The sequence below is a fragment of the Columba livia genome, chromosome 14 (genome assembly GCF_036013475.1).
Source record: "Columba livia isolate bColLiv1 breed racing homer chromosome 14, bColLiv1.pat.W.v2, whole genome shotgun sequence".
Taxonomy (NCBI): Eukaryota; Metazoa; Chordata; class Aves; order Columbiformes; family Columbidae; genus Columba; species Columba livia.
Genome location: NC_088615.1, coordinates 11,870,345 through 11,898,273, shown reverse-complemented (window position 1 = coordinate 11,898,273; position 27,929 = coordinate 11,870,345). Strand labels below are relative to the sequence as shown.

The 27,929-nt window shown below is 42.4% G+C and overlaps 1 long non-coding RNA gene across 15 annotated transcripts in view; it reads right to left on the bottom strand.

The window, feature by feature from the left end:
- LOC110359630 (uncharacterized) overlaps positions 1–27,929 on the bottom strand; it is a 35,467-nt gene that overhangs the window by 6,129 nt on the left and 1,409 nt on the right. The window contains exons 1-3 of one of the 15 annotated variants that reach the window (XR_010466174.1): positions 7,832–27,925; positions 4,656–4,719; positions 326–462 (exon numbers count right to left, since the gene is read on the bottom strand). This is a non-coding gene — a long non-coding RNA (uncharacterized LOC110359630). Of the gene's footprint in view, positions 1–325; positions 27,926–27,929 lie in introns of those variants that run through there. The other 14 variants (XR_010466176.1, XR_010466180.1, XR_010466184.1 and 11 more) reach the window with 14 other exon arrangements.

The following is a 27,929-nucleotide window of genomic DNA, read 5'->3' as shown; positions in this document are numbered from 1 at the left end:
TACTTACTTGCAGTGTCTACCAGCTCTGACTATTTAAAGCCATCAGAGATTTACATCAGGAGTCTTTAAATATAGAAGTAATTTTGTGTAAACTCTTGCCTTTATTGCAGCAAGAAGGGAGGGAAAAGCCTTTCTTTTTTTAGACTTGGCAGGAAACAAGCAGTTAAAGAAGTGAATACTATAAAATGAAAATCTTAAAGTGATTACAAATATGAAAGGAGTGAATACCAAATTGAAACAGCCATTTAATCAAGATAAAGTACAGAAATCCAGCAATTGGCCTCTTTCCATGATCCTGTAGAGCTGTGCAAAGGAGGAAGCTTACTGTAGCACTGCCAGCCTCAGTTGATCAGCTGCTGACTGTCACACCCCAAAGTCTCCCACCCTTCGTGGCTTTTCACACGCAGAATGCCTTCCTTTATGGATCACTCTTGATGTAAAGAGGCTTTAATTATTCAAGAACTGAAATAAAGATGAAAAAGTAATTGCATTTTAATTGCTCTAAGAATGGCAGGAAGCTGCACTGTGACTTAAATACTGAAAGGTGAAGATTAAGACTGTTAAAATGCCTTTCCTTCAAACACAGCTTCTTTGTATGTTGTGCCAGTCTTCCCTCACCCTATAAACAGTCACGCAAGTGTATGCCAGGTTTATTCCTAAGCTCCTGATATGGTTTGGTCTGTTAGACAGGGCCATCTACAAACTGGAGCTTTTTACCATAAGCAATTTTAAGGTTGAAGGATTTTATTATAATGTATCAATACCAGCTTTCTCAGCTTGAGATATTTGCTTACCTCAAGCACCTATAGACTGGGCAATAATGGCCCTTTGGAGACAGGTGACAGCCGTGGGAGGGTGCAGCAGTGATTTTATATGGTAGGGAAATTACATTGTTCAATGGGCAGCTCACACTGCCTGACAGATCATACGACTCTGCTGGCCCTAACATGGAGAACCTTGAGTTGGTTTTCCTTGTTATGTGCAATTGGCACACAAAATCCCAAGGATTTTGGAATGGGGTGGGAGGGCATTAAAGGAGATTTGTCTTCTTCTCACTGTAACTTGTGTGTCCATTATGCTAAAGTATAGATGGGAACAAATCCCGTCAGCCAGCCGCAGCAGTGGAACGCAACCCGGCCAGGCAGGCTTTGGCAAAAAAACTTCAAGACCTGACCTAGGCTGACATTAGCAGCACTTTGGAAATTAGTGTGAAAGTCACTGCTCGATATGCACGTATCAGCTCTGAACGTCTCAGTTGTCACAAAGACTTTCTTCCTTCTGCACAAGGGAGTTTTCTGCTTTTGTTGCCATCTCTGTCACAACAGGAGTTTTAATTCCTCACATGAGCTCCCCGCTCCAAACCAGAGCGTTCTCTGCTGCACACAGCTCCTCCTGTGACAACCCCACCCAGCAGCATCAAGTCAGACAGAATAAGCTCAGGAAAGGAAAATATGTGGGTGGAATATAGAGTGAGGCTATTGACTTGGCTTGCCAGACACGGGCTGGGGTTGATGCCACATGTGAGCTGAACAGTAATGAAAACCTTATACTTTATCACCTTTTAAAATACATAGAGGGATGTCCAAACAATTACTTTCAGTGAATGATTTCAGGCAGTCATTAGCTTCATAAAGAGAGAATAACACACATAAATACACAGGCAAGTCTATTGTGAGCAGAAGAAAGCTATCAAAACAGTATTTAAGAAACTATCAAATGCATAGGGGGAAGCAGACTTCATTCTCTCCCCCTCTGTGTCTCCCTCTTGCTATTCCTCTTGTTTCTTTCAATGGTTATGATGCTCATATGAGTGTGAGTTCAGTACTGAATGAGGTTATGCAGCATTTTCATAAGCAGCCCAAAGAGAAGCCTTGAGAATATAAAGATGTTATTATTTGGGTAGTTTATTTTTGCTGAAGAATCATTAATCCAAGTTGCAAACTAGAATGAAACAAAAATTCCTCTATTTATTAACTAATTGCTCATTTAAATCAAAGTGAAAACAAGCCAGATATTGGCTATGCCTCAGCAGATTCCTGCTCTGTGTTAGACTGCTGCAGGTTAGACAGACCCAGTTCCCACCAGGAATGAGACAAGAAGGGAACTGTAAGTCACCATGTGGTCCCTCCAGGTGTCCAGGACACTCATGGCATGGTGGTGCTGTTACTTGGAGAGGCTGAGCCAACCCCTCAGTGCAAAACTGCAATGCGAGGAACAGCACAACAGACTGCTCTGGGTGGAGATGAAGCTTATTGAGAAAAGATTTTGCTAAGTTAAAAGCAAGAGCAAAGTAAATATGACATTCTGCAGCCCTGTGTAATGGGAATACCACCATAGTTAAGGCTGAATTGCAATTTGCATTCAAAAGTAGGAAGAAATTACTCTAGTTCGCATTTCAATGAATGAAATTCATCTAATGAATTAGCATATGTTGCTGTGAGACAATTTCCAGTTTCAGAGGAAGCCAAATTTTGTGCACAAGGCTTTAAAATTAAAATATTTCTGTTTTTCTTGCAAAAATACTCTCAAATAGTCCTTCCTTATAATGTTGCCTCTCTTCCCCACACGCCACTGGGGAGTCCTGCCCAGGGGAACCCCCACATTCCTGTTGCAGAATGGAAATTTTGTGCAGCCTCTTAACTTTTTTTCCAAGCAGGGGAAAGACCAGTTAAGTTCTTTGTGGACACATCAACAGGAATGTGCAGTTGCCCTGGGGAAAGGGGCTGATGTGGGGCTGGGACACAAGGAGAAGGTGCAGCAGCCATGCAGGGCGAGCTGAAGCCCACCCTGGGCATGGATGCCACCGTGCTTCTCCCACAATGCATCCAGCAACCCATAATTATATTTATCACTGACTGCCTTCAGACTCCTCAGTAAGAAGCCACCCAGCACAGACCCTTGGCAGCAAGGGATGCTGTGAGCTGCTCCACGCTGTGAGGACCCACAGCTGGTCCCTTCCCTGCTGCCCTGCTGCAGTTCATGCTCTGCTCCTTGCAGGATGATTTCAGGACTCTTGGTGGGGTTTCAATCTCACTAAGAATTAGACACATCAGACCTGAACAAAGCACTCAAAGACCAGAAGGTAATATGGGAGCTGGTGCCAATGGCCACATGTTCCTGAAATTCCAACCCATGCCTATGTCAAACTTAGCACCCACACAAGATATATCTCTGCCACAGATTTAAAGGTGCTTTGAGCACAGGAGAGATTTTCTCCCTCTTGTTGCAGCTTAGACCCTACAGCTGGCCAGACCCTCTCTGCTGAACTGTGAGGATAAAGGTAAAACTCATTCACAAGCTGCAAGAGCCCCTAAAGTACTTTTTATAACACCTGTAAATGACAAATCACCTGTAGTCATTGCAACAGCTTCAGGGTCAGCTCAGAAAATGGTGCTGGCGTGATTTGGCATGGCTGCAAAACTGGACGTAGTCACACAATAAACAAGCTTTCTTACAAGGTACTTGTGCTTCCTGCTCCTTCTTCAAACACAAATAAAATAAATACCTTATTGTTACCATTAAAAATTCAGCACCTACATTGTTTAACACATCAAACCCATTATAAACAAAGTGCTAACATATTTTAAAGTAATGAACCAAGCACGGTATCTAACAGCAAGGCCGCTGCGTTGTTCTTGGCAAGTGTGGTAGAAGGATGAAATTATGTTTGTGACAAGAGACATCACTCGGTTTGAATATCAGCTCTATTTAACAGAAAATAGCAAATGCATCAGCTCTGTGGCACCTCTAATAGCATGCTGAGGAAAGTATTTGGTAGGGTCAGTAGGTAAAAACTGAGCAGAATCATTCTCCTCACTGCTGCCTTCATAGGAAGCTACAGAAGTAATATACATTTATGGGGAAATTTAACTGAGTCTATGGAGATTCATTCTGTGAGAATTTTCCTTTCTTCCATGGTAGTTGTTTGGGTTTTCTTTTCAGTTTCAGATTATGAAAATGATTATTCAGAGGGGGGAAATAGCATTGTACACATGCCACTGTGCAAACAGCAACTTTCGGAGGAGTAAAACGTTATAATGAGAGAACATGGCAAGTTGATTTACAAGTGAGTAGAAAATGTGACAGCAAGAGAATAAAGACTCGTTCTCACGGGGTAGTGCCACCTGTAGCGCTGACGTGGGCTGGTTGTGCAGCCGCTGCAGAGCCTCGTGCTGTGCTCAACGCCTCGTGCGCAGCCTCTGCTGTTCGCAGAGGATGCAGTGGTCTGTGGCAGGTTAACCACAGCAGATGTGAAGTTAGCCTCAGTTTCCCCTTGGCTAAAGCCTCCTTGAGGGTATGCAAAGCCTACTCTGCTAAAGGATAGTTCAAAGGTCTGTACGTTACACCAATACTCTCTCAATTCAGTTCAACCATCTTAAGAGAAGTTTGTTTCTCTTTCTAGAGGGGTCTTCACCTCATCAGGTTTCCAATTCTAAGACAGAGACCCCGCAAAACCCTGTTCCCATCTCAGCCTCTGCTCTACAGCTCACACACTGGCCTAAGGCCATATGAAAACCAGTCCACAGACAATTTGAGTACGGACACAGGGGAGAAGACCTTTACAGCAAGCATCGCCAAACTGTCAGTGGCCTCATTAAGCAGAAGGCACCTCGGTCCCCAGACATACAGGGACAGCACGTGGGTCATTAACAAACCTGGGGCTGCCTGGGACACAGTGCAGGCAGCTGCAGGATTTATGGCAGGATGAGCCTTGCTGTCCTGCCAAAAGAAGAGACAGAGAACAGGGAGGTTAATTAGTTCACACTTTTAATTAATTTGCCATTCCTAATAGATTCTACAGATATAGTCCTGCTTATCCGACAGGGTATATTACTTGTCAAATGGGCAGCATATGCTTTCGCAAACAGCCATGCCCACACATGCACAGAGTTCCTGTAAACCTAGTGTGACCAGAAGAAGGTATTTTGGTCTTCAAGACTCATCCTCTCCTTTTCAGACTGACTGTTAATCTGGTCTCATGAGACTGACCATTAATCCAGTCTCAGACAGGCTCCTCTGCACTGAACCACACTCTGTGTGTGTGGTTCTTTGCCTGTGTGTGCACACTGCTGGGGTTTCTCGTTGTTGCTGGAAACAGTCATGTTTGAGTCTGCCACATTTTCTTCCTTTCTGCTCCATCTTAGGCAATGGAGAGAAAGAGTTGATCACCGCCTGCAGTGAGACCTGACCTCGGGCAGAGCTGTTTGGGGGGACAAGAGCTGAGTTCCCCCGGTCCCCCCAGCATTGGGCTGCCAACATCAGTGCTGCCCCTGACATGGCCAGACCGCAACTCCACTGCTTCTGCCCTGATTGCCATCCTCCCAAAGCACAGGCACACACTTAGTTCAAAGCATGAGAGGCATCTCACTGAACATAGAGATGCACATGAATTTGAAATTAATCCCTTGGACAGATGTCTGTAGGAGCAGGATTCTGCTCCACAGTCAGCACAGCCAGAGGACACAGGCTCTCATACCCCTTAAGCTGTCACACCCCTCATCAGAGTTGTATCACAAAAAAGCAGAGGTTAGCCCCAGAAATTAGTAGCTCAGCACACTGAAATGTCTGCCACGCTTCCCAGTGGCTGAGGGATTGTGGTTTCTTACAGGCAAGCCAGTGGTGCCCTGGATCTGTATTTTAGCACTAGTCAGCTGCCCCCCTCCACAACACTGAGAGAGGTTAGAAATCCGGTGTCAAGCAAATAATAGTATTTCTATTTCTTGCTGCATGAGAGGAAAGGGGAAAGAAAGAGGTGAGAGAATCAGACCTGAATGTTTTGAACAATAATTAATAGCAAATCCGGGTGGCACACAGAGAGCACCCTATGGCATCCATACAGAGGAGCTTGTTTGAGCCAGAAAGCTGCCCTCTGAGACTGTAGAATTGGCTGGGAATATTGATGCGATCAACAGTTATTTGATTTGGAAATCAATGCAAAGGAGATTGTTTGCTTGCTTTGTCCAATTCAGTCCATGAAATACTGGCTTCAATACAAGGAGGAATTCAGCAGAAGCAGGAAGGGGATTTTGAGGAGGGGTGGAGTCGGGTGTGTTTGTTATTTTATCAGACATCCGTCTGGATGCTAGCTGGTGAAAACTTGAGCATTCAATCAAATGTTTTATGTGTGTCTATAATAATCCAAACAAAGGACCAGCTGACAGCTCGTGATCATTTAAAGATAGAGCAATTTCTATTTAGCAGTCTTGTGACTGCATTTTCTGTATCTACGTGCAAGGCTTCCTAATCTTTCTGTGGGTTTTGTTGCAGCTTGGCTGTAAATGAAACACTATGAATTTACAGGAAACCCAACACAAACACTAAGTCTTTAAGAGGAATATTAGTAAACTGTTCTCCTGGGTCACAAAGCAAAGAGACTACATATGCACAGCTATTAAAGGTTGCCAGGTCTAAGTTGTTGCGCTTGTATTCTAATGCTAGCAGTAGTGATAATTCTTCACAAATAATTTGTATTAGAAAGAAGAGAAGCATTCTTTAAACTTCGGTCACATTAAATTGCATATTCTGCTTTAGATCCAGGGAGATGCTTCTGCCAATAACTCCTGAGAGCACTGCAAGAATCCCTGGGTGAAAATTTTGTGGTGTGGGCTAGGAAGCAAACTAGTAGGTATGTGATAAATGTGCTCTCCTAACATTAATATGCTTTTTGAAATATATGAAAAGCTCTGTGATGAAATCCCAGACCCCATCTGAGGGTCTCATTCTGCCTCATGAATTTTGCTGAGAAGCCAGTTTCTCCACAGAAACCACTATAAAAACCACTATAAAAAATCAGCACAAGGAAGAGCAGTAAATGATACAGCAGAGCTGAAAGCTTGTCATCTTAGTATAGCCCTTGGGAAATTTATCCTCTTTAAAATCGTCGGCTTTGTCAGTTACGATGTAATTATTTCATCACTCACTGTGGGAAATCGAGGTTTTGTCATCCCCTCCCTCGCCATCCAACAGGTTACTCAGATTCCCATGAAATGCTTGATCTCTCCACATGGTTACTTTGGAGCTGCAAGACTCCCCCTGGTTTGAATCAACACTCAGTCAATGATGAGCAAGGAAAGCTGATGAGATACAGCAGTGAGACAGCCCTGTCGGCAGCGGTGGGCAGGGGGCTGCAGGCCATGGCTGTGCCAGGCAGCTCTGCCTACAAATTGAGTCACTGATATCTTAGATAGCCTCTGCTGAGACTGCTCACAGACATCCCTGGTTGGACCTTAGCCCCTTGCCATCCTTAGGACCAGATTCTCCATAGTCGGTTGTCCTTAAAGACTAAAACTTCAACCTCCTCAGAAAGTCCTCACCTTTCTGATACAGCCCTTGACCTGTGAGGAACAAAGTACCTTCCTTGACACAGGAAATCGTGTCTACAAGGTTACCACCACAATTCCAGCATGTCTATGTAGGCCTGGACATCTTTGATGGAAGGATCCCACCAGCTGAAGATACCTCAGTGCCTTTTAGCAGTGGGGCTTCTGCAGTTCTGCTTTCTGTGCCAGGACATGTTTCCCCTTCAAACGTCTCAGGGAAATCGAAATAACTACTGACCAAAGGAGGTGCCAAAATATCAGCTTACAGAAGATGCTCTTCTGCTTAGAACAGATTAACACATTTTACACACAAAAGCACTGAATGGAAACATTGAGTTACCCTATATACGGACATTGGGCAATACCAACATAAACCAAAGAAAAGTAGAACAATCTGGCAATGGAAAATGCCATCGGCAGTGAGGCTGAGCCAAGTGCAGCATTTGGCAAGTCAAAAGGATTACAGCAGTTTGGTCTGTGATCACCTTAGACCTTAGAGGTTTTTCACTAACCTTTTTTCTGCAACTAAATTCTTCACACAGCAGATAATTTGAGTAGTGATTCAATTCACTGCAGTCTCCTCCATGAGTCATTACTGAAGCAACTCTTAAAAAAAAGGTTAAGCATTTTAAACAAATAGCTCTATCTTTTGAGATGGGATGCAAACCCCAGCTGGTCACAACTAGATATTCAGACAAAAGGGACTTCGATTCTCACAGGTGAGATCCATCTGCATCCACTGATGTATTTTTATTTCAGCAATTCAACACTGTCCTTCAGCCTCTTTCTACAGCTATTCAGTGAGGCTTTTTATCTCTCTGTTGTATATTTGTAATATGTATTCACATTAAAAAGACCTAGACAATTTGGACAGTGGCCACAGCTTTTCAGATCCAAAAAAATACCCCTACCATTAAAATTATTAACTAATTGGAGCAGCTCTGCTGTACTGGCATCAGAGAAGACTATTCTCCTGTGAGTGGATAAGGAGCATTTTTTTGTGCTGTTGTGCATTGTGGAAAGGCGGCTTTACCCACGGGAGGGCAGTGCCGGGTGAATTGTTTCTATTTCTGTAATATGCTCTCCTAGCAAAGCACCTGAAGAGCTGCTTCTTTCTCTTTTATTTCATCAGTGTGGATGGAGAGTGGCAGATGCACAGTAGCAGCCCTCACAGCACTCCATACCTCCAGGGTGACAGGTCACAGCCTCTGTGTCCAGTCTGAGCCAGCTGAAAGCTTTCTTCTGCTGCAACACTGCCCCAGAGACCTGCATCCGTAAGGATGGGTCTGGGTTCAGACTGCAGCCCTGGAGGCAACTGGCTCTGCAGCTCAGTACCAAGCTCAACAGCTATCTAGGCTTCTACCTGGGCACAGTTGTACTTAATTCCAACACCATTCAAAACTAATACCACCATTGCCTGTAATGCAATAGCTGAGCCACATTCAAACTTTGCATGTGTGTGAGATAAACACTACAGAGGCTCTCGGCTTGCCTATTAAGGTGTTCGCCCTGTTGTTCTTACCGACATCAACACTGATGACAGAAAGCAAGCAATGCATTTTAATAAATCTGGAGAGCTGTGTTTGGCTTCCCAAGTAGTTCTGCAGTCTTGTTTGTGGAGGGGAGCTACACGCTGCTGCAAACCAGGCGTCTTCGGCGAAGAGGGAAGGAGATGAAGCAAATGTTTCTGAGATTCAGATGAGCAATCTTCTGTGCAAACAGACAATCCCTGAAGCAAAGGCAATTGCAGAGATATTTTGATTAAACAAGCCAGGGATCACTGGATTTCTTCTCCTGCAGAGGCCAGGAAAGGAATGAGACAAATTCCCAGTGCAAGTCAGTGTAAGTAATGGGTTTGGGAGCATCCTCATACTGACTTCACCCCTTGTTCCAATACCACCTATGAAATCTTTGACAAAACTAATATTTTGAGAAGAAGCACCTCCTCTTTCACAATTTCTATCAAGTCAACTGGCAAAGGTTTATCCTCTGATTTTCCCTGCTAAAAATGCTCAACAGACACTTGTTTCATTATATAACCCCATTCCAGTTTGCACCCTTTTCCGTTCTCTTGCCTTCCCCAGGGGCACATTACCACAGATCCCCATCCAGATTGCGCAGGGTTCACTGAGGGGCCCCGCTTCGCTGTGTGACTCTTTGCACACTCTTTGCTGTTACATTTCTGCCCTCTAATGGGTAAAACGAGCTTCACAATTTCGCTTGCTGTTCTGAGGAAGAGGAAAAGCCCAAAAATATTAAATGTGTTTAAATGCGTTAATTCTCCCCCGTCTCTGCCCCGCTCCCACCCGCACAGGCAAGGGCCAACCCACCTGGAAGGCTCCAGCTGGCAGGAGCCAGGGCTTCCAAGGCTCCTATAAATATTTGTTCTGCTCAAATAAATATACACGTTTTCAGTTTCTCAGCCAATCTGGAGGAGTTCACATCAGAGAACTAGGCTTTATCACAAGATTTCTTGGACCTCAGAACAAGATGGTTTTATTTAACCAGAACTTCAGAGCACTTTTTCTTTTTCCCTGTGAATGCAAGCTGCAAGACAGAAATCCCTGAAGGAAAGTAAAATGAAACAGTAGAAATATAAGGCCAGAGCTTGCTGTGTGTCTAGCCAGGATGGAATAATTAAACTTTAAATGCTAACTAAGACAACTATAGAGACAAATTTCAAAGTTACCAACCCCCTAGATTTTACTGGAGAGCTCCTGTGAAATGATGGAGCATAATAGGTCTTAAAACTCTGTCAAATAAGAGAAGAATTAGATATGGTGGAAGCATCGCATTACATCTGAAACAAGGAAGTCAGATGGATGAAAGGCGGATTTTTAAAGGCTCCTGTAAATATTTGTACATTAGTTTCAGTCTGAGTAGCCTGCAGGAGCAGGTCAGAGCAATGCAGGCAGCTGTGAGCGGCTCCAGCAGCAGCACAGCCCGGTGAGGAATGAGGCGGTGCAGTGATTCAGTGGATCCTTCAAACACTTTTTGAAAACAGCTTTCACAAGTTGTAGCTCATGTCTTCACTTGGTTAATTCCTTCCAGTTGTGAGCTGTTGTTAGAATTTCTTTCTGTGTTTTGAATAGTGGGGGGAAAAGCCACCTCATTTTTTTTCAGTGGGAAACTACAGAATAAAACAAATATTGTTGGTTCCTTTCCAAATTACACTTTTCATTCCATTATGGCTTTGCAGCTAAAAGCACTGAATTGCTGAAAAGAGTTAGATCTGTCTACATCTTTTCATCATAAAAACTGAGAAAATCCCCATTAAAATGAAATGTGAGCAAGGGTGGATAGCCAGCTACAAGTTAACTTACAAAGGGCACAGGTCCTACTGAAGCAAAATACCCCAACATCATTCCCTGTCTTTGGCCTTCTTATTGTGTTCACTTTTGCCAGCTGCTGAAAACAACCAATTTGACTTTAAAACCAACAAACCAGAAAAACAAAACAAGGTACGCTATAGCTTCTGACATAGCTTCTTGACTGCCTCTATGCAAACTGAAGGTAATGTTTTCTCTTTTGTCAGAAAGATTTGGCTCACGGTACAACTGCTTCAGTGCAATGTCCCGAACTAGATGGTGTTAATGCTATTTTAATCCACAGTTTGGCATTGCTTCTGCTGTATCCTCAGCATACAGATGGCAATGCATGAGGCCCTGTGTGTCTGCATACTGCATCTTGTGCTTCCCAAAAAAGGCAGAAGAGCCTTAATCCTCAGGGCTGACCAAGTTATTCCCTGCATAAGGTCCCATAGAAGAGAGGACAGACGTGACCGGATCATGTTCTCTGCAGCCCTGTGTCCCAGCCTCTTTCATGTTGCACTGGTTTACAGAGGATCTCGCTGGTACTCAGCGAAGGACGGGCAGCTCTGCTCACTCCTGTGCCTGCACTTCTGTGCCAAAGTACACAGGGCTGTGCAAACCCTTTGATATGAGGTATTGTGACAGGGAAATTTTACAACGCAAAACTGCTAAAGCCTAGATCTAGCCCTAAACCTAAGCCTTGCATCTCCCTGGTACATATTAATGCCTCTCAGCACATTGCATGATCTACACTAGAGGATTTCTAAAGATCCTGCCCAGCCGAATTTTCTTTGATCCTTCTGATTTCTTATTGAACCAGAAACTTCCCATTCCAATACAGATGTAATTCCAGCCTCTTTGGCAGTGTTTCCAATCTCCATTACAGATTCACCACTCTGAATAAAATGTAGCTGGTTTAGCACAGTCAGTGGACTGCAAAGTTTCATCATTTAATTCAATCTCTTTTGCAGTAGTGCAATTCCCCTTCTAGAGCCCTGCCTATCGAATAGGTGTATATTCTTCTGTGTCCTCGCCTGTCTTGTCTGATCACACTAATAGACATGGCACACAGATGATGTCCATTGTGCTGGGAAGAAGATGGAGACAAAGTCAGCCATCTGCAGTGCAGAATGGGAGGGCCAGAGGGTCCTGAATGTTTCGTATCCCTCTCATATTTTCTCTTAGATGTATTGTGAGGAATGTGATCTTTTTTTTTTCTTTTCTACACATTAGAATAAAGAAATACAAAAATCCTCTTTGCATACACCGATAACACCTCATCAGCTGGCTCATTATAACCTCTTGTGAGGCATTTCCAAAAAAGAACATTTCGCTGTGTGGGTCAGGAATAGTTCTGTTGGTAGGGATAAAAGGTGCCAATACTCTGTTATAACAACTTGTGCTACCTGAGGAATGTGCCTGTTCACATCTCAGGCATGTTCCAGTGCAAACCAGTAGCTTCAAACCTGCCCAAGCAAACAAAAAACCAAGATCGATGGGGCAGTCCCACAGCTGCAGCATCTGGACGCCAAAACCCCGTCACTAGGAGCAAACTTCCCCACCACAGCACTGGGAGCTTCCTCACAAAAAGCCCTTGCTGTTTCAGCTGTAATTACATAAATCCCTTCGATGCATTTGTGTCAAAACCATTGATTAAGGAACAGCATTAATTAGACTTAATCCACACTTCGGAGGCACCAGAACATATCATCACAGCTTGAGGGGGTTTAGGGCAGCAGAGCGTAGGTCTCAGCAAGGCTTCCTTAATTTTATCCTCATGATTTTGAAGGTGTGAATACCCAGAGAAAGAGGGAGGAAAATAAAAGAAAAAGAGCAGCTTTGTAAATTTAACCCTTCTGAGGTGCAGCTAGCACGCTGAGTTGTCTGTGAGGTTAAAACCTACTGTGGCTGTACCTAGATAAACTGTGTGCACCATGAAAGATTCTGCCCTTGGAAAGAAACATGGAAATATTATTGAGGCACTAAATAACACAACTGCAAGCACATATATTTGCTTGTCTTGAAGCAGACAGACATCTGGCAACTGTGTGGGCAAAGGGCTAAATAAATCACCCTGGCAATGCTCCAGCCCCACCAGCCTGGTCCCAACACAACTGGTCGCCCTGTCACTCTACCATGGCGCTACAAAACCAGTCGTTGGCTAGAGAAAGCAGGAGGCCAGGCACAGGCAGCAGGAGCAGCTATTTGGAAAGTGCTCCGGGTCTCAGGTTTTGAAGAGTTAAAGCAAACAGAGGAATCTTAAATAAAACAGAACACACACACCAGATTTAAAAAACAATAAAAACCTACACACACCCCACACCTAAGCAGCAGCACTCACAACAAAAATGCAGTTCCAAAATTACCGTGATTTTGATAACTACCCTTTAAAAATTGAATATTTTCTCATTTTAAAATGTACAAAGGCTAAAATCTTCTTAAATATCCTATTAAGAAACTTCTGTTGCTGTTTTAGAGTTTCCATTGAAATACAGTGCATGAAGGTTGCCATAGCTACAAGCAAATTTTTAAATAACTGTTTTTCATCAGAGCAGCTGCAGTATCACGCAGAAACGAGGGTGAAGTGGAGAAGCTGGAAGGAGTCCGACCAACTTCAAGCTCCTAATCAACTGACTCCGAGATTTTCACAAACACAGCATATAAACTTTCAATACGCTTTCTGCTTTTTGAAGAAAATATTGCTCTTCATTTATTTGGCAGCATCCCAGCAAATGCTGCCAGCACTGTGTGAGCTCTCAGTACTTGGGCAGCGATGCAGGAAGGCTTGTGCTGCTCTGCCATCGCCCGCACAGCAGCGGAGGTTGCAGGCAAGCAACAGATATTGATCCACACAGACGAATCTTCTGGGCAACGTATTTTTATTTCAAATCTGATTTTAAAATTTCCTTCACATCTTGAAATGAAACAGCTTCCTTCCCCCATGGCTGTGTTTATTTGTTCCAAAATCAATACTTTTTTTGAGAGGTAGTAGACAAAAAAAAATTTGCAGGGCAAAAGAGAAAGGAAAAAAAAGCAAAGGAAAGTCAGAGAAAACCTTAAAAAAATAGAAAATGAAGTAAAAAAACCCTTATATTGGCAGATTCTTCTAACTAATTCCAAGTATTCAAAGAAACATTCAAGGACAGGCTGGATCAGACTTTGAGCAACCTGGTCTAGTGGAAGTTCTCTGCCCACAGCAGGGGGGTTGGAACTAGCTGATCTTCAGGGTCTCTTCCAACCCAACCCAAACCGTTCTATGATTCCGTGATACATGAGAGCTGAGGCAATGTAAGTCCTATCTTTAACACAGAAAATAAAAAAACAGTGGAAGTTCCCTTATTTTAGATACTTAACGGAGACAGAAACATCTCAGTGCCTCAGTGAGAGAATGGCACAGCCTGCTTCAGCAAGGAATGGTCAGAAAATGGGAAATAAGGATGACTACCAGAAAGACAACCTAGCAAATATCTTTCAAAATAACTAATGTAAATTTTAAATGTTTCTTTCCTAGTACAAAAATTGGCTGGTACAGCAGCATGAGGGAGGGATGCCAGTGAACAGAGTGTATGTATCTTGTCAAAGGGACAGACCTTCCAGGATATCTTTAGGTATTAACTTTTCTGATGTATAGCTTTTTTAAAGGAAAGAAACAGAAGATTAAAAAAAGCACAACCTGCTGTATGGTTTGGCTGCCAGAAAAACAGATTGTGAGTCACTGAAAACTAGTGACCTTAGTCAGCATATTGTGACTCCACAGCTTTTAAGCCCTGCTGTTTCTTTTCCAAGGCAGATGAGAAGCTTGTCAAAGCGGTAGTTTCCATATATACACATGCACACTCATGCTCACATTAAAGTGCTATTTCTCTCAGCGGTGCAGACATCAGGATTACTGAACCTGACATAAACTCATCATTTTCCTGGAAGCAAAAAGGGATACTAGCCAAAAAGATGAGGCATAGTTGGCAACAGCTGTCTTGTCTTGGGGTACCAAAGGGCAGCACGCATAGAGCCGGCTCTGCAGGAGTGTGCAATGCGCAGCCACTCGTTTGAAAAGGCCTAAGAACATTTGCTGAGAATAAATGTCTGTCTGCAGTTTGCACTACCACCTCATTGGCATTCACTGGACAAGGCACACATAGTATAAAGAAATGCAGAGGCTTAAGGGGAAGATGATGGGTGGGAAGCAGCAAAAGGGAGCAGTGCTTCATGCCACAGGGCACCTTTCTCAGCTTACCTGCAATGCAAAACATCAAACACCTGCAGACCTGGTGCTGCGGCAGCTCCTCTCTCTCTGCCTCTGTCCACTCCACGCTCTGTGTTGCTTTGCCATTTATTTCCATTCTGTTTCTGAAGTAGAGCACAAGCCCCTCCAGCACTCATGAGGTTTGGTTTTTTTCGCCAGATTCAAACACTATCCTGAAGCAGGGAGCAAAAAGTCCTGGGGGATTAGCTAAAAGAAAATAAAAAATCCCAGAATATACAGGGGAGAAAAGCCAAAAAAAAAAACCCAGAAGGGAGGTGCCCAAGAGAGGCATAAAGGAGCAAGAAGTGGGGACAAAATATCAGCAAAGGGAGGGGGAGGCAGCAAAGCGCACAAACAGTGGCAGTGGGTGACACTGGGGCACATTCACATCAGAAGACGAAGGGTGTAGGTGTTTGTCCTCATTTATTTGTTGTGAATAGTAAGCAGAAAGCCACAAGTGAAGAACAACAAGCATGCAACAGAATTCAGGGCTGCTTCTCCATTTTAAGTGTTTTGACTCTCAGTTTATTCATCTGCAAAATGAAGGTAGCCCTGCAGCTCTGCCAGACCTGTGCCAGGGGAACTAAGCCCATTGGTTTATTCAGAACAAGATAAACAGTAAGACCTGTGAATAAGCACCAGGAGGTGGCACAGATCAGCTTGAAAAACATATAGAGAGGGTGTATCTTTTTAGCATATGCTTTATTTGCCCCAAAATCGAGTTTCAAATCTACAGCAGCACTATCAAATATAGCTGAATTCACTGGAACGATTCTGCCAAGAGGAAAAAAAAGTACAATGAAAAATCAGAATTTCACTCTGAAATGAAATATTTAGAGGATCAGATTAAAGGGTTCAGTTTTTTAAGTCAGGGAACAGGAGATGAGAAAATCCTTCAGAAGAGACACAGCCATCGGAGTTGTGATGCTTTCACTTCTAGTGCTTGTGAAAGCTGGTTAATTCAGCAAGGACTTGTATCAGTCAATACACCTAACGGGCTGTACGTCTGACAGAGTGTTGGGAAATGAGTCACCGAGTCGCTTTACCTTTGGCAGTGTGAGACTGCATTACCCGGTGTGCCAAGAGGCACGTATCCCCATGCAGGCTGGCTGGGCTGAGAGCTGCGCTGGGGCAGCCTGAGCACTGCCCTGGTTACACAGAAGCAGAATACACGTGTATACTGCAGGGCAGCAGCATCAGGCAGAAAGAAGGTACATCGGTTTGAAACCGCATGCTAAAAATACATCCTATTCAGCCGGAAAGACACAGCACTGTCAGTAGGACAGTCTGGGACTTGAAAACATATCTGGCTTAAAGATCCCAAGAATATCCAAAAAGAAGATGCCTTGTCACCCCAGGCAAGCAAGGTTTGAAAGTGACTGTGCAGCCTGTAGCAGAGAAAGAGCACTCTGAGTGGTCGGTCACTGCGGGGCTGAGAGGCAGGCCTGCTTCTGCTTTCAAAATAGCTCTGTGCTTAATCGTTTTAATCTGCTCTCTCTCGCCCAGCAGCAATTGTAGAGCACAGAAAGCACCTAGGCTGTTTTGAGAGAAAAAAGGCTTGAGAATAACAAATTCTGGGAACAGCTCTTTCCTTCACCTTTTTTCACGTGAACAGCTATGACCAGAATATATGCTTGCTCAAGGCACAAGTGCCAACTGCTTTTTCATTACACATGGGCTGTGTGACTGTTTTCCCACATGCAAGCTAAACATTCATGGAGAGCTGGAGTTCAAGAGCTCGGCAGAAGTTTCATGACTTCCACCTAGACACTGGCAGCCCACGGTACTTGGGGAGGTTCAGGGTCATGCAGACGTAGCCACCAACTATTTGGCAGTATGTCCCATTTGCAGTTCACCAAAGGTGTGGTAACCTGGTGTACGAATGTGTAGGGAGTGAGGAACCTGGGGGTACACATGCACAGCTCTATCGCACCACAGGAACCCCCCCAGCTCTCCTGCGATTGCAGGCATGAGCCATTATCAGAATAGCCCTGTTATCTGTCCTGTCACACGATGATGACTTGTTAACACCTCCATGTTTTACCTACTGAAGTTTAATTTGCGATAACATCAATAGTGCTATTATTATTTCATGACTTACCGTAGACTTTTGAGAAAAAAAGCATTACTTACGCTGCATTTTGAGGACTGCCCTTAGAGATGGGACTGCAAAGACTCCTGTATCAAAAACCATCTTGATTTCGTCCGTGGTCTCGTGTGGTTACCACTGTACACACATCGTCTTCTCTGCTACATCACTACCTGGAAGCTGGGCTTCATAGTGAAGGGAGCGGGTTGAGTTCTGCGCCTTCAGCCATCTAACATCCACTGTGCTGTCTGCATCAGATATCCTGTAAAACTGTTCCCTCACCCTCTCTTCTTTTGCAGATTTTGCTAACTCTGACCTGAAATTTCATTTCCTCTTTCTGGCAGGGATGATAGAGGAAATGAAAAAAATTAAACTTCAATATCTTCCTTTGCTTTGTGCATTTCTCACTCCTGGATATTCCTGCAGCAGGAGCTGGTGGAACTGGTGAGCTCTTCCAAGAACTATAATCTCTAGACTGATGAGCTTGATACATTTCAGACAACCACAAAGAAACTCTTCAACCCCTAGCATAATTTATATGAAAAGCACATCAATATGAAGGTACATCTGTATCCACAGGCAACAGTGATTATATCTGATTATTTTTAGTGTAAATACATTTTCAGAATAAAAGGCATATGACAGTTTTAAGCTACTTAGCTGAACACGCTGCTCCTGCACCTGTGGGATTTTAATATTTCTGTGATTTTAAGTGCATTGCACCATGGGGATAAGATCAGTGCATGATCCACTTTACTGATTTGGAAAAATGTAATTTAGGAAGGTATTATCATTGCAGGAAAGAGGTAGAAAGCTCATTGGTAATTATAACTCTTCCTAAAGACCACAAATATTATTTTCCTGATGCTTGCATGAAAAATTCAAACATACATCCTTCAAGAAAAATAAACATCAGGCTGTGACTTAAATGAATCCCCCTATAAGGGGAAGCTTGTGCTGCTGAGCACATACATTGCCATCGCTGATTACACTAGAATCTCCCTAATCCAAACACTTTGGGAGCACATTATCATCTTCAGGAAAGCAAATCTGTGTTTATGCAAGGGTGCCAGTGGCTGGTACAAATACATATTCTTTACAGTCACAACAGAGATTTTTTGGGTTCTTTTTTTTTTTTTTTTTTTTTTTTTTCTGAAAATGGGTATTTGGCATAAGACAGAGGCAAAAGAAACAATAACTGTGCAGCAGTGTTAGCAGACAGAGGAGGTTACAGCAGATTGTCAGCTGGCAAACTTGGTGTTCAGCCTGGGGAGGATGAGGGTGTCACTGTTCTAGTGTAGCTCACCACAGCTGTCGTTAGGAGCATTGCACCACTTTGCAATATTTGGAATCCATCATTCAACCAACAGTATCTCAGGGATTTATATGTAACCTTGATAAAACTGAAAGAACAGAGTGAATTAAACAGCAAGCAGCAACACAGAACCTATCAGCTGAGAAAAGATTCGATCACTGTATAGCTATTTAACATGAGAGAGCCAGGCTTCTGCAATGAAACCTCCCTGTTAAAATGATTCACATCAGTTATTCTTTCTCTCCTACTTGCTGCTATCACCATCCAGAAGAGTCAGCAAATGATCAAGTGCTTCTTTGATCTCCTGTGTATGTGAAGACAGAAATATCCAAGCTGAAGAACTGAGCCCCATGGGTCTGACAGCGAATTCAATTACAACCCATGGAATTCAGTTCTCAAAGCTGAGAATACACGACATTCATTTTAAGGCTGTCCTGACGCACAGTGGTGTCTCATACTCCTGCTCGCTCTCTCCAGTGCCTGGCCGCCGTCCAGGTGCTGTAAAACACAAGAGTGAAACCTTCACTGCAGCCAAAACAATTCTACCCAGACTGTAGGTCAGACACAGACTAATAGCCCAAGGACATATATACTGAAAAATAGGCTATTTTTTGTTTTCTTTTGGCACCAGAAGTGCCCACACACATAGACAGAATGTGCCCTAACACACAGCAGAATTCTTAGTAATAAAAAAATGACATTTATATCCAAAGAGTATAACAGTATAACATTTTGCACTTTTCTGGAAGCTTTTGAGAATTTCAAAGAGGTAAGGTATAAATTTCCTTCCTTTTTTTTTTTTCTAGTACAATGACACAGACATGGAGGTAAAATCTTACAGAGCTGCACAGCAATCTTTGTTAACAGAATAATCCATCCAGAAGCTCAAAAGAAGGAAAAGTGACACTGGTACAGCCTTTCAGAGTTGTCAGAATCTGAGTGGTGAAAAGGCAAACAGTATTACAGCTGTATGGTTGTGTCCTGACACAACTTGGTCTGATGTGACAACCTCATCCCAGGGTGACAATCTCACCCAAAGGCAGGAGCACTGGACTACAGATCAACACTGTTCAAACACATTGAAGATCAAAGTTGACATTTGAGACAGGAAACACCTCGTCGCTTCTTACAAGCCTGAGAGAAGTCACAAGTCTCATTAAACTGCATACCCCAAACTTGGAATTTTTGAGAAAAAACAGAAGGGATAAAATGCTGGATGATGCATGCATCTGTAAATTAGATGTTATGTCTGCACAACACCATGTATAAACAGTGCTGGTTTAATTATAAAAAAATATCAGATTTATTTGGACCATTTAAAACATATTTCTTTATGTTCCATTGAGACGAGGTATCACAAAAAATTCCCTTTTGGGTTTGATGAAAAGAAATATTTGATCTGTAATAAAATATTTGGAGGTCAAGGAGATTCCAGATTAAATCTTTTAGCCTTAATAACTAAATTTAAGTAAATGTACTTAACAGAATGGTTCAAAGATAATTAATTACTTTGGTTTAGTACTGCTTTTCTTAAATTATAAATAACTATAAATTGTTTTGAAATAAAAATGTTGAGTGAAAATTAGAAAGCATCGAGGAGTTTCTAGCTTTTGCCTGGGAAAGTAATTTGATTTAAAACTGCAGAATATTTCCATTTATTTTGACTAGAAAAAGCCCAGCTTATTATAATCAAAATTTTGCTTGTCCCTAGCAGAAAGTCAAAGCTCACTGTCCAGCTGAGGACAGGGGTACCAGTAATTGTGCAGCCAGCACTGCATGGTTGGGAAATCCTGGTTCTTTTTATAGCCTGTCCCTGGGCAATTACTATCTGTTTTTCTAAATCATTTAATTTAACTAGGAACAGCTCTTAAATTTATCTCTAAAACCTTTGTCTCAAATGAACAACAAATATCTGAGAAAACTGCAATGAATGATTCTTGATAACATCCAGTGCCACTTTTTCAGCTAAATTAGTGACACACGCAGCCAGCCCAGCGGAGGCTCCAGGCCGAGCGTATTGCTTGGCAGGATTTCCAGCAGCTCTGCTGCTGTGGCATCCAACAGCGTGCCCATGTCTTCACGGCTCTAATTGTTTTCTTAGGCTGTAGAACCAGTCAGCCAATCAACAGAAATTAAAAATATGCTTCTTTAACTATTTCTCTTGCTGGGAGGCAAACCCCTGAACAAACGTTTTGCAAAGTAACTCTCTTGTGGTGCCCACAGTCCCGTTCATTCCCACAGATCTGTCGGTTGACTCTGTAAGTCTTCTATTACAGGAAAGAAAAATTAACAAAGTTAACAAAAGTAACTTCTTGTTAAGGTCCTCAAATAATATGCAACTTTATCTGTAATTATGGAATACAATACCATAGCAATAAATTTTGCTTGTCTGATTTTTCTGCCTGGTCACTGGAGTACTGCTTGCTAAGAAGAACGTTGCTAAGAAGAACGTTGCTGACATTTAGCAAGACATTTGCCAGCAGCCCTGCCCTTCTGTGGTAATCACTCTTCCAGTCTCAGGCAGGAAAAAAAATAGAAAATCAAACAACCATCAATGAAAACAAGACACGGTAAAGCAGAGAAAGGGTCGGGAAGAATAAAGGATGGATGTGCCAAGCCCCGGGGACAGTCCCCTGTGTTAAGTGCTCCATGTTTCTACAGGGTACCCAGGAGGAGTTGGCACCCCTGGGGCACCAGTGTGTTCAGCACACACAGCTGGGGACACCTCACTTGGCCACTCGTTTGCATTGCACAACCAGGCACTCTAATGGCAAGGAAAAAAATTAAATCCCCCTCCACAAAACACAGTAAAGGGGCCGGCGGCAGCGCTGGGCCAGCTCAGGCACTGCTGGTGGCCCCACGGCAGCAGCCCGCAGCCAGGCCAGGAGGGCAGTGAGCGCTGCGTGCAGGGGTGCTCCCCTGCCCTGGGCTCACGGGAAGATAAGCCCACCTCACCCACCGCCCAGGCAAGCGCCTGCAGAGCTGCCACCCCCTAAGGAGATGAGCATGGGGAGCAGATGTCCCCAGGACAGGGCCACAGGTGATTGTGCTTTAAGGTGGCTCTGTCACACTCGGGAACCTGCAGCCCCACTGCCTCCCAAAGCTCTGGGATGGACCCAAAGGTCTCCCTGGGGAGGACAGCCTGGCCAAGCTCTCTACCAGTGTTTTAGTGAAATCCCTACAGGGCAGGCGTGGACTGGTCCATCATAATTCCACAATCATTTTCAAGGCAAGCTGGTTTTAGAAGATTTTTAACTAGGTAGGAGAAACAGTCAAACTCTCTCCATTTGCCTGCTGAGTTTAGTATTGTTGCAGTACATTAGTTCTCTCTGATCTTACAAAAAGACATGGTACCAGTTTCAGCCATGCTCTGCTTTAACCCTTTATCAACTTCACATGTGCCATCCTCTGTCCTTTCAGTGTCACCCCTGGAGTTCCCACCTCCCCCTGAGAACTCATTTACTCAAGGATTAAATTCATGCATTTGCAAAGAAGACAGCCCATAAAATTATATTGTTCTGCCTTTGCAAGAGCACTGAGGAGGTGAATCTTTTCAACAGGCCATAAATCTGCTTCTTAAAAAAATATTATTTTTTCCTATTCCAGCAAGGTCACTAAGTACCTCATAGCTTGGAGATCTTATAACACCAGAATTAATTATTCCTACAGGACAGATACTTAATAGGTAATCATCGTATAAAGTTGTACTGCTACACCAAAAGACAAACCTTTTTAGAGTGATTAAGTAATGTTAAGTGCCTGAAGACTATTCTTCCATAACTTTCCCTTTGAATTAAATATGTTTTAACAGGAAAAGGATACAAAAATCCTCAAGCCATCAAGTTAATGGAATGTGTAAATTCTCTGCATTTTCCTCATCATCCCATACTTCTATTCTCTATGTTGCCATTACTACCTTTCTTTTTAATACATCAACGTTCGTCTGAACATACAACCAGAGTGAGATTTTAATGCTTCTTAACCAGTCAATGATCTACTGCAGCTTCACATGAAATCCAGATACCATTCAAATGAGCTCATCATGGGTGGTAATTAATTAGCACCAATGGGGAACTTGAAGTAAAATATTAATATGGTCACATTTCATTAGGAGCATAATGTATCTTCTTCACTCTTATTTAGTTAAATACATTTTCCCCACAGCTAGTGGAAAAATACATATCTCACAGCTACACTGGCATCTGGTTAGCCGGAACAAGGAGGCAAAATGGAAGGTGAAGTCATTCTGGAGACCTTGAGATTAAAAAAAGAGGGAAAACAGAAAGGACCGTGGTGGCACCAGAGGCAGCCGCACACGGGCTCAGCAGAAGCCCTCAGGTTGAAACCGTGTCGAGGCGGGGCTGTGTGCTCTGAGAGCCACACTGGGGCAGAAGTCCCACTTTTCTTGAACCTTTCCACGAGGCAGCATCCCCTGGCCAGGCTGTCCCCACTCTGCCTGGGGCAAGCAGCCTCCCTTGCTCTCCACAGTATTTCTTCCCCAATGCACTGCTCCATAGGAGCTACATGGTGTGCTGGACATGGGCAACCTGCCTTGTCCCCACTCAGGGTTACACCGCATCACATCAAAAACAGTTAAGACCTTTCTACACTGACCAGGTCTCCTTCCATCCCTCCTACTGACAGCAGAGCGGGTCTGCTTAGGAATTCTTGATCTACAAGGAAGTCTTGACACCATTGCTTGGGTACAATGCAAACACTGCCAGTATCTTAACACACCTCAAATATCATTAATCCCTTTCAGGAAAGCGAGTATGCACATTTACAGGCAAAGAGTGCTCACATGCAGAGAAGATATTAATCTTTCTGGGGTGTGCAAAAATCGTGTTTGCCACTGAAAAATCCAAGACCAAAGTTTAAAGAAAAAGCACCCCCAAGCTTTGCTCTTGCTAGCTAAACTCTGCCAGTACCCAGCAGTTCGTATCAGATGTAGATACGTTGGTGTTAAGCACACTCTACTCCAAGGAAACGTCCCGAGCTCTCACCACACCAGTAAGAACATCAGCAATGTCAGGTGAGAACTGCCTGTTCCTTCTCCTGAACCTTTCAAGATGTCAAATGCATCAGGCCCATAGTGACTTCATTCTTGAAACTACACAGACACTTTCATTGTCCTCTCACCATAAATTAAAAACAACAGAAAAAAAATAAGGTTTTTAAAAAAATCTGGAACAGTTAATTTGTATTTGAAAAAAAAAAAAAAACAAAATCACAACTCATGGTGAATTGGTATTAGCCCAACCATATATTTTGAGCTTGGCAGAAGCAAGTGCATTTGTTCCCAATATGCTTTCTGAAACTCCCAGTTATTTCCTGGATGCATTTTTAATTTCAAGTGGTAGTTATATTTCTACTGCCAATGCCTATATCACAAATAACAAACATTCAATTTCCTCTCCCGTAGAATTATTCCACTCTGCTTATCTGAAGGTTCAATTCTGTTGTCTCCATTTTAATCACATTTTCCAACAACACAGTACTTTGTGCAACAGACCATTTTCCTTCATGAAGTATAAAATGATTGCATATTCCATTTCATTTTTTACCCATGGTTTTCGTATTTTTTCACTAATTTAAAGAAAAAATACATGGCAAAATACATACCAGGCATAAATAACTAGGAAAAATATATTTTTACACCTAGTTGGCCATATATACATACATTGCAGTTAGCTAAAATAATAATATGGAAAACTGCACAATGAAAATGTTATTTCATATATTTTTAAAGTTCTGGCCATCAGTAATAATAACAAAGAGTATTATTTTTAGTAGTCTCTACAGCATATACTCACAGTATAGTTACAATACAGTATAGTTTCAGTTGTACTCTCAGTAAGCCAGAATAGGTCACATGCCTGGGGGAAATTTCAGCAAGTCTTTCGTAGTGAAAAGAAATAAAAATATTTATGGGCTCCATAATTTTTTTTTATATACATATTCTTAGATGACAGGATGAAACACAGTGTAGAAGAATGTAAACAGTCTAAAACACGTATTTTGCGTGTTGAAACGACTGCAGTAACAGCTGTATTAACAGTGCCCAGATGTTTTGAGAAACAAGAGGGACAGCTGGAAAGCCAGTTTTCAGCATGCTAATCAGGGTAGTAAGAACTGAGAAGTTACAAGCCCTTACAGCTCTGTGAAAATCCATCTCTATCTGTTCTTTATCATTCCAGCGATAAATTTTCCCTCTGAACAAACACGAAGGTTCACAGGAGCTGGCTAATAAGAAGGCAGCAGGAAAAGGCCTGCCTCTTGGACCACGGAGCTGACTCCACACCCAGCAATGTCTCCTCCCTTGGTTGGGACATCTGGTCGCCAAACCCATGGCAGATGCTGGAGGTGACACCCTGTGAACTGGCAGGTGGGGGGTGAGATGAGATGTACAGCTGAACCAGCTCCTGGTAAATGTAGTGGAAGGCAATGAGCTCAAAATGACTCATCCATCCATACATTCCAGATGTGGTCTAAGCAACCAAAAATATAGGAAGAGAGGGAAAATATAAAAAGGAAAAAAGTAGATGGCTATTTCTTGCTCCCTTCCTATTTCCACATTTTTAAACATTCAAAAGAACTGGCGATATGTCAACTGCCAAAAGTATACATATATTTACAGTATTTGTCACTACAAAACTACTATACTATATATTATTAACTCAGAACAGTTAGGCTCTGTACAAGCAGTTAAAAACAAAAAGGCAAGCATTAATTAATCACCTTTTTATAACCATCCCATTATTTAAAAAAGGAATGTGATGATCATCCAGCAAGGAGATTATTCTGTAATAACTGTAATGTTAGTAACCAATTAGAAAGCAGAGGGTTTTTTCTTCAAATAGGTTCAACATATAAATATTTGAAATATAAAGATTACTGTATTTATATTCTATATTGTAACTATACTGTATTTACTGAAAATATAGTAGTCAATGAATAGCAAACTTCCAATACATACATGGCCTGTTTCAATATTAACTCACTGAAATGAACCAGTGTAACATCAGAATAACGAAACAGCTCAAATGCTGTGGAAACTGGCCATAGCTAATTCAGACAAAGGTACATGACAGTTAATAGAATAGCATGAGAGCAATGAATTGTGACCCAGTTAAGGCACCCTAATCACTGCAAGCTATTTGGACGGCACTACTCAGCCTGTGGCCCACTGCTGTCAGCCACCAGAAACTGGTACATGAGCAGCCTCACCGAGAAGATGAAAAACTGCCCCTGCATCCCGGCCCGCCGGCAGCGATGCTGTAGTGCTGGGGGCAGAGCTGGGCGCCAGCCTCGGGATGCTGCAGGTGCAGACAGCTCCTTTTCCTGCCCACAAAATGATCCAGGATTTTTGTTTCAAAGGGGTCTCTTAGGAAAGGCTGAGGAACGCGGACACAGCCTGTGGGGACCTGGCGCTCCCCTCCTCCAGGATACGCTCGCCTCCTATTCGGGATTTTAGATCTTGTTCCCCTTGAGCTCATCAGATCTGATCTTAAAGAAAATAATTTCAGGCACTATTTAAACTCAACACAGTGACATCTAGAATATTTAGTCATGTATGTTGATTAGATGTAATGATTACAGTGAAAAGCAAAGACGTTCTTTGATGAAGGTACAGACTTTCAGCATAAGATCACTAGATTTGCCAGCAGGACTCGGATATCCAGTATCCACTAAAGGATTAAATGCAGCTTTGAATCAATTTTTTCAGACTTCTCCTTAATGAATCCCCCCAAGAAGCTCACAGGTATGCATTGACATATTTGAAACCTCTTTCTTGCCATAGAGCCCCCACTGCAAGCCCTTGTCCTGCCATCACAGCAATCCTCAACCTCCCGCTGCCCCCGAGACCTGCTTATCCAACAACAAAACTGGTGTAAGCACCTGCGAAGCCCCATCCCCACAGCAAAATGAGATGAAATATGGATACCTGAAAAGCTGCAGAAAAGAGAACAGCTCAAGCCTTGCTTACAACATTAGGGAATTGGTTCAAAAATCATACACAAAATCTATTTCAATGATGAAGATTGACTTTTCTCCTTTCCTTTTTAGTTATGGGAAAAGATGGATAATGTGTTTCATTTGACCAATAAAAAGACATAAAAGTATACATTTTATCATCAAAATAATTCACATTTTCATCACCACTTCCCACAGAAAATAAAATCTCAACATTCTCCCAGATGACTGTGAAATATAGTTGGTCCCAACAATGGTCTGCACCAAAACTATGGCAATTGAGAAAATGAAAACAGTATTTTAAAATAAAAAAAATAAGGCTTAATTATTAAAATATTACCTGATACTATTTGCTGCACTCAGCTGGGCTTTATAAATAATTTTAGTTCATTCAAAACTGCATTTTTCAGCAAGCAAATGATTCTGAAAAAGAAAAGAGTAACTGCCTGACTCTAATCAGGCTAATAGAGGGATGGGAGCTGCCTTACCCTGCAGATCCCATAAATCCATCTCTGCACCTTTCCAAGATGCCAAGAAAAGCTCAGGGCACATAGAGTTAAAATAAATAAACCATCTTCAAAAAAGTAAAAGATCAATGTGAAAGAAAAGCAGGTACAGCCAGTCAAACCCCTCAGCTGCAATCAAACATTGTATTTTCAAAATCAGTGGCATTTGGTGGAGAGAGATTAAAAAATACATACAACAACTAACTCACATCCTCCCCCTGTTTAAGTAGTTGTTATTTAAGTGGGTTAAGATACAGTTTTAAAAGAAAAATCCCAACATACATAAATCATAATGCAAGAAAAATACTAATGCACATAACGCTACCACCACCCCTTGTTACTGAATTGTCATTGGATTCAGAATAAAATTAATAACAGAGCTGGAAGGACAATTGCAAAAAAATTTCCTGCCCAGTGAAGGAAAGCATTACAAAATGTGCAGATTCCTTGACAAAACAGTATTTAAAAGTCATTCTAAATTTCTTATCGTTTTAGCATAAATATAACTCAAAATGACTTAAAACATTTGATCTTGATTCTGCTGCTGTTTACAAAATGTAAATCCATCGAAGCTGACAGAATTACTTTGGTTTAAAGCTGGAGGAATTGAGGAAGAATTTGGCATTTTGATTCAATCTTTAATGCGCAAGTTACCTTTCACGTATACAAAGCGTTCTGGCTCTCAGGCAGAAGATAAGCATGTAATAAATCAGCTTACATTTTTTTCAGCTCTTACTCACAGTGGAATCCCCAAAATTCATTTTATTTTATCTTTTTCCCACTCTTCAGCTTTTTCTCTTTCATTTTCCTTCCTCCTCTTCAGCCACCACAGGTTTGCATTTCTTATTTTCTATTTTACGTCACTCCGCTTTGTTCTCTACAATGGAAAGACAGACAGGCAGAAAGAAAGGCAGACAGACAGACAGACGGGAGAAAGATACAGCCAGTCCAAGGTAACCATCTCGGACACCCACATTCCGGAGGGTCTGTTTCTCTCTCAAAAACATTTTAACTTTATAAAGAGAAGGGAATCAAAACTCATTTGCATAGGGGTTCATTCCATCTCTTCAGCTCACATGTTTATAGCTCTGGAAAGTCCCTTTCTGATTCCCTGGCTGATAAAGAGCCAGGAAGGTATCGCCGCAGCAGGGAGAGGTGAGAACTGTTTTGCT